General features: G+C 45.8%; 1 protein-coding gene across 11 annotated transcripts in view; it reads left to right on the forward strand.

The window, feature by feature from the left end:
- Positions 1 to 17079, forward strand: part of KAT5 (lysine acetyltransferase 5) — a 688762-nt gene that overhangs the window by 643090 nt on the left and 28593 nt on the right. The window lies entirely within an intron of this gene.

The following is a 17079-nucleotide window of genomic DNA, read 5'->3' on the forward strand; positions in this document are numbered from 1 at the left end:
GGCTTTACCTGTGGTTCCCGGTGGGCCACAAGCATTTTCAGTTCTCTCTGCTCCTTTATGTCCTCACAAGCGCCCCTTAGGTGTTCACCAAGGTGATGGGACCTGAAGTTCCAGGGGCCACAGCATCAGGGGAATCTTTCCGACATGGTCCAGTTTTCAGATGGGACTGTGAAAGATCTGCAGTGCTGATTGAAAAACCATGATTGGGTCAGCGGCAGACCCCTTGCCTTTCCCCAACCAGATCTCCCAGTAGTCAGATGCGTCACTCCTTGAATCAGGATCCATCTGGGAGAGGTAGCAATCAAAGTTCTCTGGTCTCTGGCAGAATCTGGACTCCATATCAACCTGTTGGAGGTCCAAGCGATCTGATTGACATTGTAAGCCTTTCTACCCTCCATCCGTGGAAGGCTGGTGCATGTGTTCCCAGACAACACTACCGCCATGTGCTAATGCTACAAACAGTACAGAGTGGAGTCGTAGATCCTTTGTCAAGAGGCCCTGTCTCTCTGGACATGGCTGGAACAGCTGGGCATATGGTGGTACACCTTCTGGTGGGTTCTGTAAGAAAGTGACCTCTGTTTGCATGGTTGCCCGCACTTTTTGCCAAACTGTTGATTTACTTTGACTGAGCGTGCCCTGGGTTCCTGCCAACCAGGTATCCAGGGCCTATGTTTTTTCCCCTAAAACTGCATTGATACAAAACTCAATTGGCACTCTTTGGCCACTTGCCAGTCCCTTGTAAATGGTACCATAGGTCACCAATTAAGACCTCTAAGGGCTGCAGCATTTATTGTACCACCCTTAGAGGCCCTGTACCTTTACACACACACACTGCGATTGCAGGCTGCGTGTTTTGGTGCAGAACAAAGTGAAGAGACGACATGACACATATCCCTGTGTGACCATGCCTACTGCCCACTGCCCTGGCATAGGTCAGCCACCCCTCTAGCTGGGTGCACTATACCAGTGGTGAGGGTACAGGTGCATGAGAACCCCTCAAAAATGACCTAACACTAGTGTCCAGGCTGAGTGGCTGCTCGCCAGCTGCCACCACCAGACATGTTTCTGGACCCCTGGGTCAAGAGCCTGCTGCTCTGGGGGGGGCCTGGAACAATGCACATCCTGGGACGAGGTGCCAAGCCTCCTCCCCCAGGATAGGCAGGGTCCACGAAGGGGAAGCTTCAAAGGCTTGCTGCCTTTGTGAGCTACCCAAGCCATTTGCTGCTTTCAGCAACTGACCCTCCCCCAGTTCTGACCCCCACTTTGGGCGGGCGAATCAGCGGGGAAACCAAGAAGAGGAGGGACGTGTGCCCACCTTTTCCAACCCCACCCCTCAGGTGGGGAAGACGAGGTGAAGCACAACTCTCAGACCCCACCATCTTGCAGATGGGGGGACCCAGCCAACCAGAGAGAGGCATATGCCCCCCTTCCACTGGAGTGTGGCATAATAGGGGGTGCACCCACCCCAGGAAGGAAACCCTGAAACCTGTCTTCTCAGAAAAGAACCAATCAGAAGAAGAGAAGAAGGACCGAAGAAGCCATGCTGAAACTAAGAAGAGAAGGAAGCCCACTGACTTGGCCCCACCCCTACTGGCCTGTCCCCACCACGAATCTGCTCCAGTGAAATCCCGGTGTGTCCTGCAGCCAGCGGCCCCCAAGAAGCCAGAGGGCCTGCCCTGCCTTCCTAAACCAAGAGTTTGTCTTGCGTGAGCACTGGATTTGCTCACCCACCGACTCTGGCTCCGGCCAAATACGCAAGTTTACACCCAAGGCCCGAGTTCGAGTAGGCCAACACCACGAGGAGGTCTCCCTGGTGAACCTGACCTGAGATCTGGTGATCTCTGACCTGCCTCGAATCTCCAATCAATGCCTGCAGCCCCTTTGTGGAGGATACCGCGACCGGAGCTGGTAAGAGAACCCGAACCCTAAAGACACCCCTGCACCCGACGTCCCACAGACATGGGTGGCAAAACCAACGTTGTCCCAGCATCCCCAGGCATCCCAACTTACCTCTCTAACCGGTGGTTACCTCTAGAAGATCTTCGTCCCCAAGCCTGCAGTCTTTGTTGCAACCGGAGACTCCTCATTGAAAACAGGGCACCCGACGCCAAACCAGCACCCCGCACCGGCCGCCCCTGTGCCTATCTGGGTGCACTTTAAGTGCTAAACCGGATCCCCCTTTGCTCTGAGCCTAAAACAGAAGCTTTGCTCCCACAACCTTGTGGCCTGCTTGTGAGTAGCCACCAACCGGACGCCCCCTTTCCCCCATTGGATAACATTGGACCTCAGCACTCTGCACCTGGCCCCTCTAGTGCCGCTGAGGGTGCTTTGAGAGTGCATCTTAACCCTGGGAGAACCCTGGTTCTAACCCCAGAATAACAACTCCCACAAATAAGTTCTTACCTGCAAACCTATAACTTAATTTCCTTTCCATAGGATTGCATTGACTGCTTTTCCTTGAAAATTCTTCTGTGTGGAGTTGGTTTCTATGAAACATTGAAAAACTGCAAATGTACTAAAAGTTAATTACTTACCTTTTGTCTAGGAAATGTCTCAGTGTGATATCTAGGCATATCACACTGATTAGCAAAAGTAACTTAAAAAGTAATCTAAAAAGTAACATGCACAGTAATCTCCAAAGTTACTGAAAAGTAATTTCGAACTGTTGATTTAGCTGTAATTCAACCAGCTGTATTTGAACTTGCATTCAACTGTAAATCACTGTGTAAGAAACTGGCTCTATATATACTGCACCAAAGTGAGGTACAGTGTGTATAGAGTCCAAGAGTCTTCATAGGTTTGGCAGAGGTTAAAGTTAGATAGAACCTTACTCTCTAAAGTGGTAGCTTGGTCGAGCAGTAACGCAGTATCAGAGGACAGTGTAAAGCATTTGATGTACACACTCCATCAGCAAATGGTCTCACACACTCAAGAACTGAACTCTAGGCCAATTGTTTTGTATTAAAAAATATACTGTTGTTTTATTGCTAGAACCAAGCAAGCCTGGTACAGGTAAGCATATAAATAATTTGCAGAAGTAATTGACTTGTTTGAACACAGTTCAGAATTGCATTATAACTGGTACGGGTTTTGATTACAGGTTTAAGAAAGCAGATTGCAACACATTGCAGGTATAGTACATTTAATTGAATGGGCTTTTTAAGTAAAATGCAGTTAATTACTTTTCAGATTACTTTTCTAACCACAGGACTGGATCCTAGATTCAGCCCTGGGTCATTTCCTGAAAACAGGTGAGTAAATTTGTTTTGGTTAAAGGTATGATTTTTAAGGAATATTATTGTATTGACACTTAGAAACTTTTTCACATAGAGTCACCAATGTTATCATATGGGAGGAAATTCACTTAGCAGGTAAGTTAGGTTATCGTTACTTTTTGTTACTCAGTGCTGGATCCTGGATTCAGCACTGGGACATTTCCTGAAAACAGTTGAGAAACTGCGTTTTGGTCAATTGGCTGATTTTTAAGGAATATTTGCAGTTTTCAAACGTTAACACATGGAAACTTTTTGAGAGAAAAAGTGTCAATGTTATCCTATGGGGAAAAATGAGTTATCGGTTTCAAGGTAAGTAATCAGTCTTTTGAATTAGGGTTCTTGGGTTAGACTCGGGGGGGGGGGGGGGGGTCTCCCAGGGTCAGTGATGCACTGTTGTTGCACCTTCAGCGGCACTTGGGCGGCCGGGTGCAGAGTGTTGAGGCCCTATGTTATCCAATGGGGGATAGGGGAACTCCAGGTGGTTGCTGCTGGCTAGCAGGCCACAGGGTTGTGGGAGCAAAGCTCCTAGGTTTAAGCTCAGGGCACGTTGGGGACCAAGTTAGCACCAAAGGGGCACCCTCAGCGGTGCTAGGGCAGCCGGGTGCAGGGTGCAGTTTTGAGGTTGGTTGCCCTGTTGAATTCAATGGAGATTCTCCGAGACAAAAAAACAATGCAGCTCGGGGACGAAGATCTTCCAGGAGTGACCACCACTTTGAGGGGTAAGTTGGGATGTAGAGGGATGGTCAGGCACCACTGGGTTGGGCACACAAGGCCGTGGGGCGTCGGGTGCAGGGGTGCCTTTGGACGTCGGATTTTCTTACCCGCTCTGGTCGCGGTAGGGGGTCTCCTGGATTGAGGCTGCAGGCGTCGTCTGGAGGCTTGAGGCAGGTCGGGGGTCACCGGATCTCGGGTCAGGCTCGCCGGGGGGACCTCCTTGTGGTGTTTCTTCACTCAAACACAGGCTGGGCTTGGCGGGTGCAGAGTGTGCTGGATTCGCGGTTTCTGGCTGGCACCAGAAGCTGCAGTTCAAACGCGTCCGGTGTTCACGGGAGAAACAGTTTGGAGAGTGATTGCAGGCAGGTCCTCCGGGGTTTTTGAGGTTGCTGGCCGCTGGACACGCCGGGATTTTGCAGGAGCAGGTTCGAGGGTAGACAGGCCTGTAGGGCTGGGGCCAAGTCAGTGGGCGTCGTCCTCTTGTTAGCTCTGCACGGCTTCTCGTCCTTCTTCTTCTTTTCTTGTGTTTGCTGGATCTGAGGAAGGAAGGTTCAGGGTGCCCCTAGATAGTAAATTTAGGGGCGTTACAGGTAGGTAAAGGGCAGGGACCAATGGGTCCCTTCCCTGGGGTGGGTACACCCCCTATCCTGCCACTCTCCAGTGGGAAGGGGGCAGGAGCCTGTCCCTGGTTGGCTGGGTCCCCCCCTCCACAAGATGGCAGGGACTTGAGGTTGTGCTTCACTTTTCTACCGCCACCTTAGGGGTGAAGTTGGCAGAGGTGGGCACACCTCTGCTCCTCACTTTGTTTTTCACGCCGGGACTCCTGCTCAAAGTGGGGGGTAGAACCAGTGGGGACCAGTTGCTGAGTACAGAAAGTGGTCTGGAGAAGCTCACAAAGACGGCATGCCTTTGAAGCTTCTCCTTCGTGAGCCCTGCCCAACCTGGGGGAGGAGGCTTGGCACCTCGTCCCAGGATGTGCATTGTTTCAGGACCCCGAGAGCAGCAAGCTCTCGACCCAGGGGTCCAGAAACATGTCTGGTGGTGGCAGCCTGCGCAGCCACTCAGTCAGGTCACTGGGAGTTGGTCGAGTTTCAGGGGGCATCTCTAAGATGCCCTCTGTCGTGCATTTTACATTAAATCCCACACTGGCATCAGTGTGGGTTTAATGTGCTAAGAAGTTTGGTACCAAACTTCCCAGTCTTCAGTGCAGCCATTATGGTGCTGTGGAGTTCGTAATGACAACCTCCCAGCACCATATACTCTTAATGGCAGCACTGCACTTACAGGGTCCAGGAATGGCCCTGGGCACTGTAGGGGTACAGGGCTCATGCACCTGTACCCTCACCACTGGCATAGGGCACCCAGCTAGAGGGGTTACTGATGTATGCCAGGGCAGTGGTTTGTGGGCATGGCACACAGGGATGTGTGCCATGTCATTTCTTTGTTTTGTTCTGCACCTAGACACTCAGCTTGCAAAGGCAGGGCGTGTGTGTCAGGGTACAGGGCCTCTAAGGGTGGCACAAGAAGTGCTGCAGCCCTTAGGGGCCTTCTCTGGTCACAGTGCCCTGGGTACCTATGGTACCATGTACCATTTACCAGGGGCTGACATGTGGCCAGAGATGCCAATTGGGTTGTAGGCTTTAATGCAGTTTTAGGGAAGGAACACAGGCCCTGGGTACCTGGTTGGCAGGAGCCCAGGGCACACTCAGTCAAAGTACATCAGCAATTCAGCAAAACGTGGGGGCATACCATGCAAGAAAGAGGGCACTTTCTCGCACACTGCATAAGACTTTGCAAAGTATCATTTCACTTACCTGCACCAGGCTTGGCTTGGTTCTAGAAGTAAAATAACTAAATAATATTTTTGATACAAATAAATTAGTCTGAGTGTGTGACATTATTTCTTGCCTGAGTGTGTACAACAAATGATTAACACTACCCTCTGATAAAGCCTTACTGCTCGCCCACACTACCACAAATAGAGAGTAAGGTGCTATCTACTTTTACCTCTGCCTACCTTTGGGGTTCCACTGGACTCTGTGTACACTATACCTCATTTTGGAATAGTATATACAGAGCCAGCTTCCTACAGGTTCTCTGAGCGTCAGAGCGCACAAACTCAGCCGAATATGCCTTGCGGATCACAAATGGTGTCTCCATTCGGCGGTGGTGCAAGGTCCCTAAATTGAGTATCGCAGCCCAGCCTTGAAACGTTCTCGCTTTGTACATACCCTACCCCCACCGCTGTACGTGAGGTATGCTGCCCGGGGTGACAATAGTAGTACAATGCCCACTATTAGGGCACAGTTGGTGTGCCCCTAAACGTCACAGAATAGATCTTGCGTTACCTGGGGCATGTAGAGACCTCTACACACATGCTAGAGTAGAATGATGCCATGACCAAAATAAAAGTTCGGACACTTATAAGACAAGCAGTCAGGCACTCGGGCCGAGGTACACACCATCCCAACCCTTGTGCAAACCAATAGGATGATGTTCGATGCATGTGTGCTTTAGAAACATATGCTTTGCATACTCCTGCCATCTAGTGTTTGGTCCGGATGTTTGCAAATTGTTTTTCTTAGAAGAAGTTTTTTGCAGTCACGTGGCAAAGTGACTCCTTCTTTCGGTGATAGTGCACATGGGCATCGACTCCATTGTCAGATTTTTTTCTTTCCGCCATCGGGTTCAGACGTAATTTGCGGCGCTCCAGTAAGACACTGTTCTTCGGGATCCCCTCGATGCACAGCACACTACCCTCGTCCGTATTGTTTCATACCTGTCTCACATTCTCCGCGTTATGAAAAATAGAAAAATCATTGGCAGCCTTCGGGCCTAGCTGTGTCGGTCGACTTAAAAACACTTGTTTCGTAGTATCCAGTCTTTTGCCGATGAAACGAACTCTGTTTCAATTCTGTCCTCGGTGCCACTCCAAGTATCTGCGCACCGACCTGCATAAAGTCTGCAACTTGTGCCTCTCACCGGAGCACAAGGAAGAAGACTGCTATGCTTGTTGATTGTTCAGGTCGAAAAACACTTTGCGGGACCGTCTGGCTTGACGAAGGGACATGCAGCGGCAGAACATCGAAAACACCCTGGACATCTTTGGAGAAGATACAGAGCACGAAGAAATTAAGGCGTTGGCAGCGGAAGAGGAGGAAGCCTTCTCTATTCAAGAATCTGATTCGGAACTGGAAATCAAGCCTGAGTCTGAAGATATGCCAGCGGGATAGGGTGCCATGAGTAACGAAGCCCCCTTGCCCCTCAAACTTTCTTTCACCACACATAAGGCTTCTGGCCCACCACTACCTTCTGGCCATGGTCGGCACCAAGACACTGCTTCCAACGTCCCGCACTCAGACTCGGCACGGAAACAGCAGTCAACCCTTCCGGCTCTGGACCGAGCCGAGAAAAACTTCCCTCTACACCTAAATCTTCGGCTACAAAGAAAAAAAAGGAGAAATCCAGTTTGGCACCAAACATTTCGGCACTGAAAGCAAAAGATGCTCAGTATAAGCCTCCGGAACCAATCCTAGAGGTTATGCAAGAAAAGCTGGATCCTAAGCAGAAAATGTTCTACATTAATCCAGACACTGGACATATATTAACTAAACGGGTCACACCTTCTTAAAGAAACATTCCTTGAGAGAATTTAAGTTACAAAATCCCTCTAAAGAAGAAGAAGGGCATGGCTACAAGTCCTATCCACCCTGTTTCTCAAACCCCTCCATCATCTTCACCACCACCAGGCTCAAACCCTTTAGAAATTACACCACAGGTTTCACCACACACACAGCCTGATATTGATTTCACAGGTGACAATAGTCCACAACCTACAGATCCTTGGAATGATTATAATATAGATCCTCAATGGATAATGATCATGAACTATACCCTACAAAGCCATCACCTTCAGATGACAACACAGCATACCAGGAGTTAATTTCCAGAGCAGCATCATACCATGGGGTCACACTCCTTAAGGAATCCTTCAAGGGGGATTTTCTATTTGAGACCTTAGGAACATCACATAAGACAGCACAATCTTTACCTATGTTAAAAGGCATAATGCGACATGCTGATGATATTTTTAAAGACCCTGTATGAGCTTGTAGTTTTAACACCCAGGATTGACAAAAAATACAAACCTCCTCCAACTGATCAGACAGTTGCCTTTAAATTCCTTAGTTGTGTCCTATGCTCGGAAAATGGCTAATTCCCAAACTTCAGCAGATACACCACCCCCAGACAGAGTCTAAGGGCCAGATGTATGACCATAAATTGCATACGCAAATGGGTTTGCGACCTGTTTGCACATGCAAAATGCTCCAGGGCCATGTACAATTCCTAAATAGCGAGTCACAATTTATTTGCGACTCACTATTTAGGAATTGCGAGTCGCTATTAGGAAGGGGCGTTTCCTTCCTAATTGCGTCAGCAAAGCAATGTATGAATGTGGTCGCAAAACACTCGCAAATTACCACCCTCTTCAAGAGGGTGGTAATGCAGTCGCAATTTGGAAGGGTTCCCCAGGGGACCCCTCCCACTTTGTGACTCTCTAAAAATAATCGAAATAAATCTAAAAATATTTTTTAAGGGCAAGCAGTGGTCCCAGGCACCACTACTTGCCCTTAAAAAATTAAGCTAAAAAGTTTCATTTTTAAATTTTTAAATGCATCCCATTTTCCTTTAAGAAAAAGGGGTAACATTTTTTTTAAAACTGCTCTATTTAAAAGCAGTCCCAGACATGGTGGTCTGCTAGGCCCAGCAGGCCACCATCCCTGGGACGGCATGTCACTCCCAATGGACTCGCAAATTGCGAGTGGCTCATTAATATTCATGAGCCTCGCGATTTGCGACCCAATTGGGTCGCAAATAGTGTTAAACAACACTGTTGTACATGTCAAATAGCGCCTCGCAAATTGCGAGTCGCAATTTGCGAGGCGCTATTTTGCTGGTCCTACATCTGGCCCTAAATTTATAGATGCATCAGGGAAACGAGTAACTGCACAATCCGCCAACCACTGGCGTAGAGCCAACACACAAGGCCTGTTCGCAAGATATGGCAGGGCCCACTGGGATGAAATGGAGCAGTTACTCCAATATCTCCCAGAAGAACACAATACAAAAAGGACAGGAGTTAGTGCAAGAGGGGAAATTAATATCCAATTCCTCTATCGGATGTGCACTAGGTGCTGCTGATACAGCAGCAAGAGGTATTTTCACTAGCATTCTTCTTAGAAGGCATGCATGGCTCAGAATCTCCGAGTTTAAACCAGGCTCAGTAAACTATTCTTAATGCCCAATTTGACAAACAAAATCTATTTGGGCCTCAAGTAGATGAGTCACTTGAAAAGATGAAAAAGGACCGAGAAGTGGCGAAATCAATGGGAGCATTTCAGTCACCATCCATTAGAGGCTCTTTTCGTTGCTCATTTTATAGAGGAGGATCCAAAGGTAATTCCTCAGATCCAAATGTGTCCTCATACAGGTCAAACACACAACCCTCGCCATTAAGTGGTTTCTACAAAGGTGGATACAGAGTAAACAATTTCAAAGGGCAAAGGTAAAGGCACACCTACGCGTACCTTTCCATCTCCCAACAATCAGTGATTTGCCTACAATTCCCTCCTACCATTCTATACCTGTCGAAGGAAAACAACATTTTTTTTCCCATTTGGCAATCAGTAACATCAGACAAATTGGTATTAGACATTATCCAACATGGTTATTGCCTGGAGCTTATCAGCAATCCCCCCAATATTCCACCTCATACTCACAAACTCTCGCTGTAAAACCAACAGCTCCTCAAACAAGAAGTACTAGCTCTTCTAACAAAAGGAGCTCTAGAACCAGTTCCATTACAACATCAAGGGTCAGGAGTTTACTCACTGTAAAAAGCTGGCTCGGTATATACTATACCAAAATGAAGGGTATAGTGTGCACAGAGTCCAGTGGAGCCCCAAAGGTAGGCAGAGGTAAAAGTAGATGGCACTTTACTCTCTATTTGTGGTAGTGTGGGCGAACAGTAAGGCTTTATCAGAGGGTAGTGTTAAGCATTTATTGTACATACTCAGTCAGTAAATGACCTCAAACTCTCAAAGACTGTTCTCAGACCAATTTAGTTTGTATGAAAATATTGTTAAGTTATTTTGGGTCATATGTAGAAAGCCAAATTGCGATCGCAAATGCTGAAATTCGCCGAATTTGCAATTTGGGCAGTGTGCTATGTAGCACACAAAAACCCACACGCAAAATAAGGAATCGCAAAATTTGCGATTCCTTATTTTGCTAATGCATTTAAGGAATCCCAAATTGCGATTCCTTAAATGCAATGTAGGAATCACCCAAGTTGTGCAATTGTGGCTTAAGGAATCGCATATTACCACCAACCTCAGGTTGGTGGTAATTTGCGATTTCCTTAAAAAATGCACTTTTTTGCATTTTTCAAAGTGCCATGTGGCACACATACATGCCCTTAGCGCATGTATGTGCGCCACATGTGCACACATGTTCATTTCAGGGGTGCAAAAGGATGTCCTATTGACACCCTTGCAACCTTGAAATTGCATTCTCAATTTGCGATTCTCTAATTGAGAATCGCAAAACACGTTTTACCTACATATGGCCCTATATGTTTGCTATAGGCATATCAACGGTGGGTGCAATTGTGGCTTAAGGAATCGCATATTACCGCCAACCTCAGGTTGGTGGTAATTTGCGATTTCCTTGAAAAATGCACTTTTTTTGCATTTTTCAAAGTGCCATGTGGCACACATACATGCCCTTAGCGCATGTATGTGCGCCACATGTGCACACATGTTTATTTCAGGGGTGCAAAAGGGTGTCCTATTGACACCCTTGCAACCTTGAAATTGCATTCTCAATTTGCGATTCTCTAACTGAGAATCGCAAAACACGTTTTACCTACATATGGCCCTATATGTTTGCTATAGGCATATCAACGGTGGGTGATCTCTGGAGAAAGGGCGCGGTAGTCTCGTTTGAACACCTGCAGGCCCAATATGAACTTGCCCCGTCGGAAATTTACAGATATATGCAGGTGAAACATGCACTACAGGCGGCTCTACCTGCAGGTACCATCTTGGCAGAGGCTACTCCCTTAGAGGATAGATTGCTGACTGAATATATGCCTAAAAGGGCCACTTTCTTCACCTATCGTAAGTTGATAAATAACTTGCCTGACCCCATGTTGGCACTTAGACAGAAATTGGCTGTAGACTTGGGAGAATTGGATGACGAAGAGTGGCAGGAGGCACTGTCGTCTCCTCGGGAGGTTGCAATACCGGCGCGCTTGCGGTTGATACAACTGAAAGTACCTCATCGTACGTACTACACCAGAGTGACCCTCTTCAAAATAGGGATGGCTACACACCAATTTTGTCTGCGGGATTGTGGGGAAGAGGGTACTTTCCAACATACGATATGGGAATGTCCGAAGATTAGGGCATATTGGGTCAAGATAATGAGGACCATGTCTCAAACTGTGGGAGAATCGTTGCTTCCAGAACCGAAACGGTGTTTATTAAATATGTGGGAACCTACTGATCTAACCCACCCAGCACAGGACTGGGTAACACTGGGAACCATGGTTGCTAAAAGGAATATTGCAAGGAGGTGGGGGTCGGGCGAGTCTCCTACGCTGCAGGAATGGTGTAGGGACATGGATGAAGCTATGTTAGCGGAAAGGGCGGTATATGTGCATCGGGGATGTCCCCAAAAATGGGCAAGAGTCTGGGGAGACTGGAACAAATTCAGGGGGTATATCTGTGAACCACCAAGATCGGAAGCAGTCCAAATGTCAGATTAAGGGTGATGGATGGTATGTAACGGGACTGATATGTTATAATGGTATTGTGAGGATTCCTGAAGTCATGTATCAGTTTTGATGTAACAAGTTTAAAAAGTACTGGTGCTACTAGAGGCTAACTTGTGTATAGATCGTGTGAATTGGTGATGCCCAATGTTTCTAATAAAAATATATTTTTTTAAATAATTTTATGTTATCCATTAATGGTAATTCTTTTGATGCTGATCGAAAAATGCATTATTATTCAACTTAATTGGGATTGAGGCTAAAGATATTTTTTTTAATCTGCCACCCTTGTTACTACCTCATAGAGTGGAAGCTGGAGACTGATTGTTTTTCCAGAACCACTGGACAGACTGAAAAAGAGATTTACTGAAGAACCACATATAGTTTTGGAGCGATATCATTTTATAGAAGGCATCAGGATTTGAATAATTCTGTTCAGTCTTATGTCTCAACTTTAAGAATTCTCACTGCTTATTGTGCATTTGATGTACAAATGGACACATACACTAGGGATCAATTAATAATACAGTGTTCTAATAAAAAGATTCAGGAACAACGTAATCCGACGTTACAAGAAACTATAGAGACAGACAAAAATGTAGAAGGTTCAATTAACTCTTTCAAACCACCGATGTTGAGAATTTGCTAATGATATTGCAGCTTTAGCAACCAAAGAATCGATTAAAGAAAGTAATGCTTAATTCTAAATAATTCTAAACAAGCATTTAATTAAGGGTCTTTAAAAATTTAGTTTAATCTTTGTGGATCTAGGACACATTCTGCTCAATTTAAGTCCTGTCCTGCAAAAGGGAAAGATAGTTGTAAATGTAGGAAGGTTGCCCATTTTGGGAATGTGTGTTTATCTTCCATTAATAGAAGAGTGCCATAACGCGAGCGAAAGTGGCCCTTCTTTGTGTGCATGAGAAATTACAGAGTGGAAGTAATAATATGGTGGATGCAGAAGAACAAGCCATTAATGTTTTACTAATTCTTTCTTCAGCTCATAAGGAAACTGACACAGTTGATGGTATCGATAAAGAGCCTTATGTCCCTCCTATGGTGAAATAGTGATTGATGACAGACGATTGGAAGTTATGGTTGATTGTGGCTCACCTTATACTATTTTATCCGACACATGTTTATTTAGGAACTCGATTGACAAAAATTGGAACCCAATAGTGTGAGAGCTTTTGGTGGCAAAGAAATTAATAAGATAGTTTATTTTGTTATAGAAATCAAATTTTAACACACATCTATTTTCGCTAAAGGGAATGTAGCTGTTGATGGTTTGCATGTTTTAGGTTGGAGACATCAAGGGAGATTAGGAATCACTCCTAATAAATAATGAAAGGGTGGTTGCATTTCAGGATGACATTTTAGTGTACACTGATATAGCAGATCAGACATGATCTTCTCCTTGACAGAAATGTTACTATTTTAGAAAAATAGGATGACAATTCATCTTAATATAAACAACTTTTGGGACTGAAACTGATTCTCTTGGACAGTCTATTGCAAGTGAAAGTACTACTCCTAAGAAAGATTTGTTAAAGACTATTCAAGATATTCTGGTACCCACTACCAAAGGTCAATTCAGATACTCCTTAGGTATTTGTAAGTACTATTCAAGATTTTTAGAGGATTTTCTGATACTGTTTTATGAGCTTTACTTAAGCAAGCATTGGCACAGCCAACAGGTTTTGCCTATGCAAGACCTCGTCGAGTTGTGAACGTTTTAAAAAGATGTTGCAGAGTAGCACGGGTTGCTGTGCAACATTGCTAAAAGTAATTAAAAACAAATGCTATGGTGCGGTCAAAGGTTATTAAATAACACTTGGAGCGGGGCTGGGAGCAAAAAAGGTTGCCTCATGAAATGTTTTATTCAAAAAATCCATACTGCACAGGTTAATGCAGCAATTAGTTCTACTATCTCAAGAGGAGATTGGAAGAAAATCACAGCAGGTGGCAGAGTATACAGCCACACACAGGGTTACAGAATGCCGTTCAGTGAAGAAGCACTCTTGACCCTTGTTGTGCGGGGGTTTGGGGAGGGGTCAAGCAAGAAGAGGAGGCAGGGTGGGGGTGGTGAGAAATGGACGGCAGGGGGCAGGGGTAGGTTGGTGAAAAATGGACAGCAAGAGGAGGGGGAATTAAACTAGGGACAGAGTAAGGAGTTTGATTAAACAACGGACTAGTGTTCCTAAAAGCACAGCTCAAAAAAAAACATGCAGTTGAAAAAAGACATTGGTTACAAATAGCTCCAGCAACACAAGATGCAGATGAAGACCTGAAAAAGAAGAAGTACTTTGTCTAAGCTCCACAATAAAGACAAACACGCAAGGGCACACAAAGAAAAAACAGAAACCTACAGGAAATTACAAGTGATAACCAATACAAAGCAAGGAAATCAAAGTGACAAACCAGCCAACAAATGGTAAGTACTGGGCGGGCTGTAAATCACTTAAAATTTGTTTTTAATTACTTTGGGCCATATGTAGGTACCTAAATACCGGTCGGTAACGGCCGAAAATCTGTAAATTTTCCGTTACCGACCGGTATTTAGCCCTTTGAGATGTAGGAGGCTGGATTGAAGGATTCGGTAATTTACCGATTCAGTATTTTAAGAAATCAGTAAAATACCAAATCGGTAAATTACCGAATCCTCAAATCCTATGTAGGGAGCACTCAAGTGAGTGCATTTTTGGTTTAAGGATTTGTTATTTACCACCAACTACAAGTTGATGGTAAATACCGAATACCTTTTCAAAAGCAATTTTGTGCTTTTTTAAAAGTGCCATGTGGCAGACATACATGCCCTTAGGGCATGTATGTGCGCCACATGTGCACACATGCACGATTCAGGGGTGCAACAGGGTGTCAATATGACACCCTGCCACCCTTGAATATGCTTCCCCTATTACCGATTCGGTATTTACCGAATCGGTAATAGTGAATGGCTTCCCATTCATTCCTATGGGCCTCCAGGCCCATAGGAATGAATGGGAAGGTATGCCTTATTACCGATTCGGTAAATACCGAATCGGTAATAACGAATTTTACCGAATCGGTAAAATTTACCGATTTTTTTTTACCTACATTCTATTTACCGATTCTTAAATACCGAATCGGTAAAATTCGGTATTTAGGAATCGGTAAATAGAAATTACCTACATATGGCCCTTTAATTCTAGAACCAAGCCAAGCCTGGCACAGGTAAGGGAAATAAATGCTTTGCAAAATATTATGCAGTATTTACAAGGGAATGTAAGTTCAAATGTAGTTGTTTGAAATACAGGTAGGTCAAGGTATTGAAATTACTGTACAGATTACTTTTTAGATGACTTTTTCTACTCAGTGTGATATGCCTAGATATCACACTCGGACATTTCCTGGAGAAAAGGTAAGTAAAATCAGTTATGCACAATTGCTGTTTTCCAGGTTTCCATACAACTCAACTCCACACTTTGAAACATTTTCAGAGAAAAACAGTCAATGGGTTCCTATGGAGAGAAATGAAGTTACCGGTTACCAGGTAAGTACTCTGTCTTTGGGGTTGAGTTTCTGGGGTTAGAACAAGGGTTCCCCCAGGGGCAAAGATGCACTCTTGTTACAACCTGAGCGGCACTAGGGCGGCCGGGTGCAGAGTGCTGAGGCTCAATGTTATCCAGTGGGGAATTGGGTGCCTCCGGTTGGTGGCTGCTTATGAGCAGGCCACTTTGTTGTGGGAGCAAATCTCCTGGTGTTAGGCGGGCACTGAAGAGTGGGCTTCACCTCGCAACCCCCACCTGAGGGGTGGGGTTGGCAGAGGTGAGCACACCTTCTGGGCTGGCAAATTCTTACTTCCTGCCTTCCCGCCGAAAAGGAGGGAAGACAGGAAGGGGGCCTGCTCCTGATAGCAGAAGAACTTGGGCGTCGTACTACAAAGGCTGCAAGGCCTTTGAAGCTCCCCTGCCACAGATGGCTCTTCCTGACCTGGGGAGGTGTGAGCACCCCTGCCCATGAAAGGCTTTGTTTATGGGCTCAGGAAACAAAGGCTCCCACCACAGGGGTCCAGAAACATGTCAAGTGGTGACCGGCTGGTGTGTACCAGTCAGGGAACCCACTAGAGGCTGGTCGTTTTTCAGGGGGCATCTCTAAGATGCCCTCTGAGTGCATTATTCATTAAATCCCACGCTGTCATCAGTGTGGGTTTAATGTGCTGAGATATTTGATACCAATCTTTCCAGTTTCCAGTAAAGCCATTATGGTGCTGTGGAGTTCGTAATGACAAATTCCCAGCACCATATACTCTTAATGGCACTACTGCACTTACAATGTCTAAGAATTGGCGTAGACACTGTAGGGGTATATGGCTCATGCACCTGTTCCCTCACCACTGATATAGTGCACACAGCTAGAGGGGTGGCTGACCTATGCCAGCGCAGTGGTTTGTAGGCACGGCACACAGGGATGTGTGCAATGTCGACTCTTCACTTTGTTATGCACCAAAACACGCAGCCTGCAATGGCAGTGTGTGTGTAAAGGTACAGGGTCTCTAAGGGTGGAACAATAAGTGCTGCAGCCCTTAGATGCCTTCCCTGGCCACAGTGCCCTTGACACCCATGGTACCTTTTAGAAGGGACTGACATGTGGCCAGATAGGTGCCAATTGGGGGTACAAGGTACAGTTTTGGGAAAGAACACAGGCCCTGGGAAACTGATTGGCAGGGACCCAGGGCACATCAAGTCAAAGTGCATCAATAGTCTGGCAAAAAGTGGGGGGTCACTGCAACAGAAACCCAGCTTCCTACACTCACTTTACTTCCTAATCCCCAAGAAGGACAGGTCTCTACGACCACCCTCAGGTCTCAGACTATTAAACCTATACATACTGTCAGAACACTTCCATATGGTTACCCTTTAACAAGTGTTTCGAATTCTACTACAAGGCGACTTTTTGTCCACACTAGACTTAAAAGACAGATACTTTCATATTCCTGTCCACACAGCACATCGCAAACATCTCAGATTTGTCATAGCAGGAAATCACTATCACTTCAAAGTACTCCCATTTGGAGTTCCTACTGCACCCAGAGTATTCACAAAATGCCTAGTAGTAGTGGCAGCTCATCTACAAAGACAACAGATTCATGTCTTCCCATTGCTGGACGATTGGCTCATCAAAGCTAACACATAGAAAAAGTGTTAACAACACACTCAAGCTACCATAAACCTTCACCATCAATTGGGATTTACAGTTAATGCTCAAAAGTCT

This window comes from Triturus cristatus, chromosome 9, assembly GCF_964204655.1.
Source record: "Triturus cristatus chromosome 9, aTriCri1.1, whole genome shotgun sequence".
NCBI classification, from domain to species: domain Eukaryota; kingdom Metazoa; phylum Chordata; class Amphibia; order Caudata; family Salamandridae; genus Triturus; species Triturus cristatus.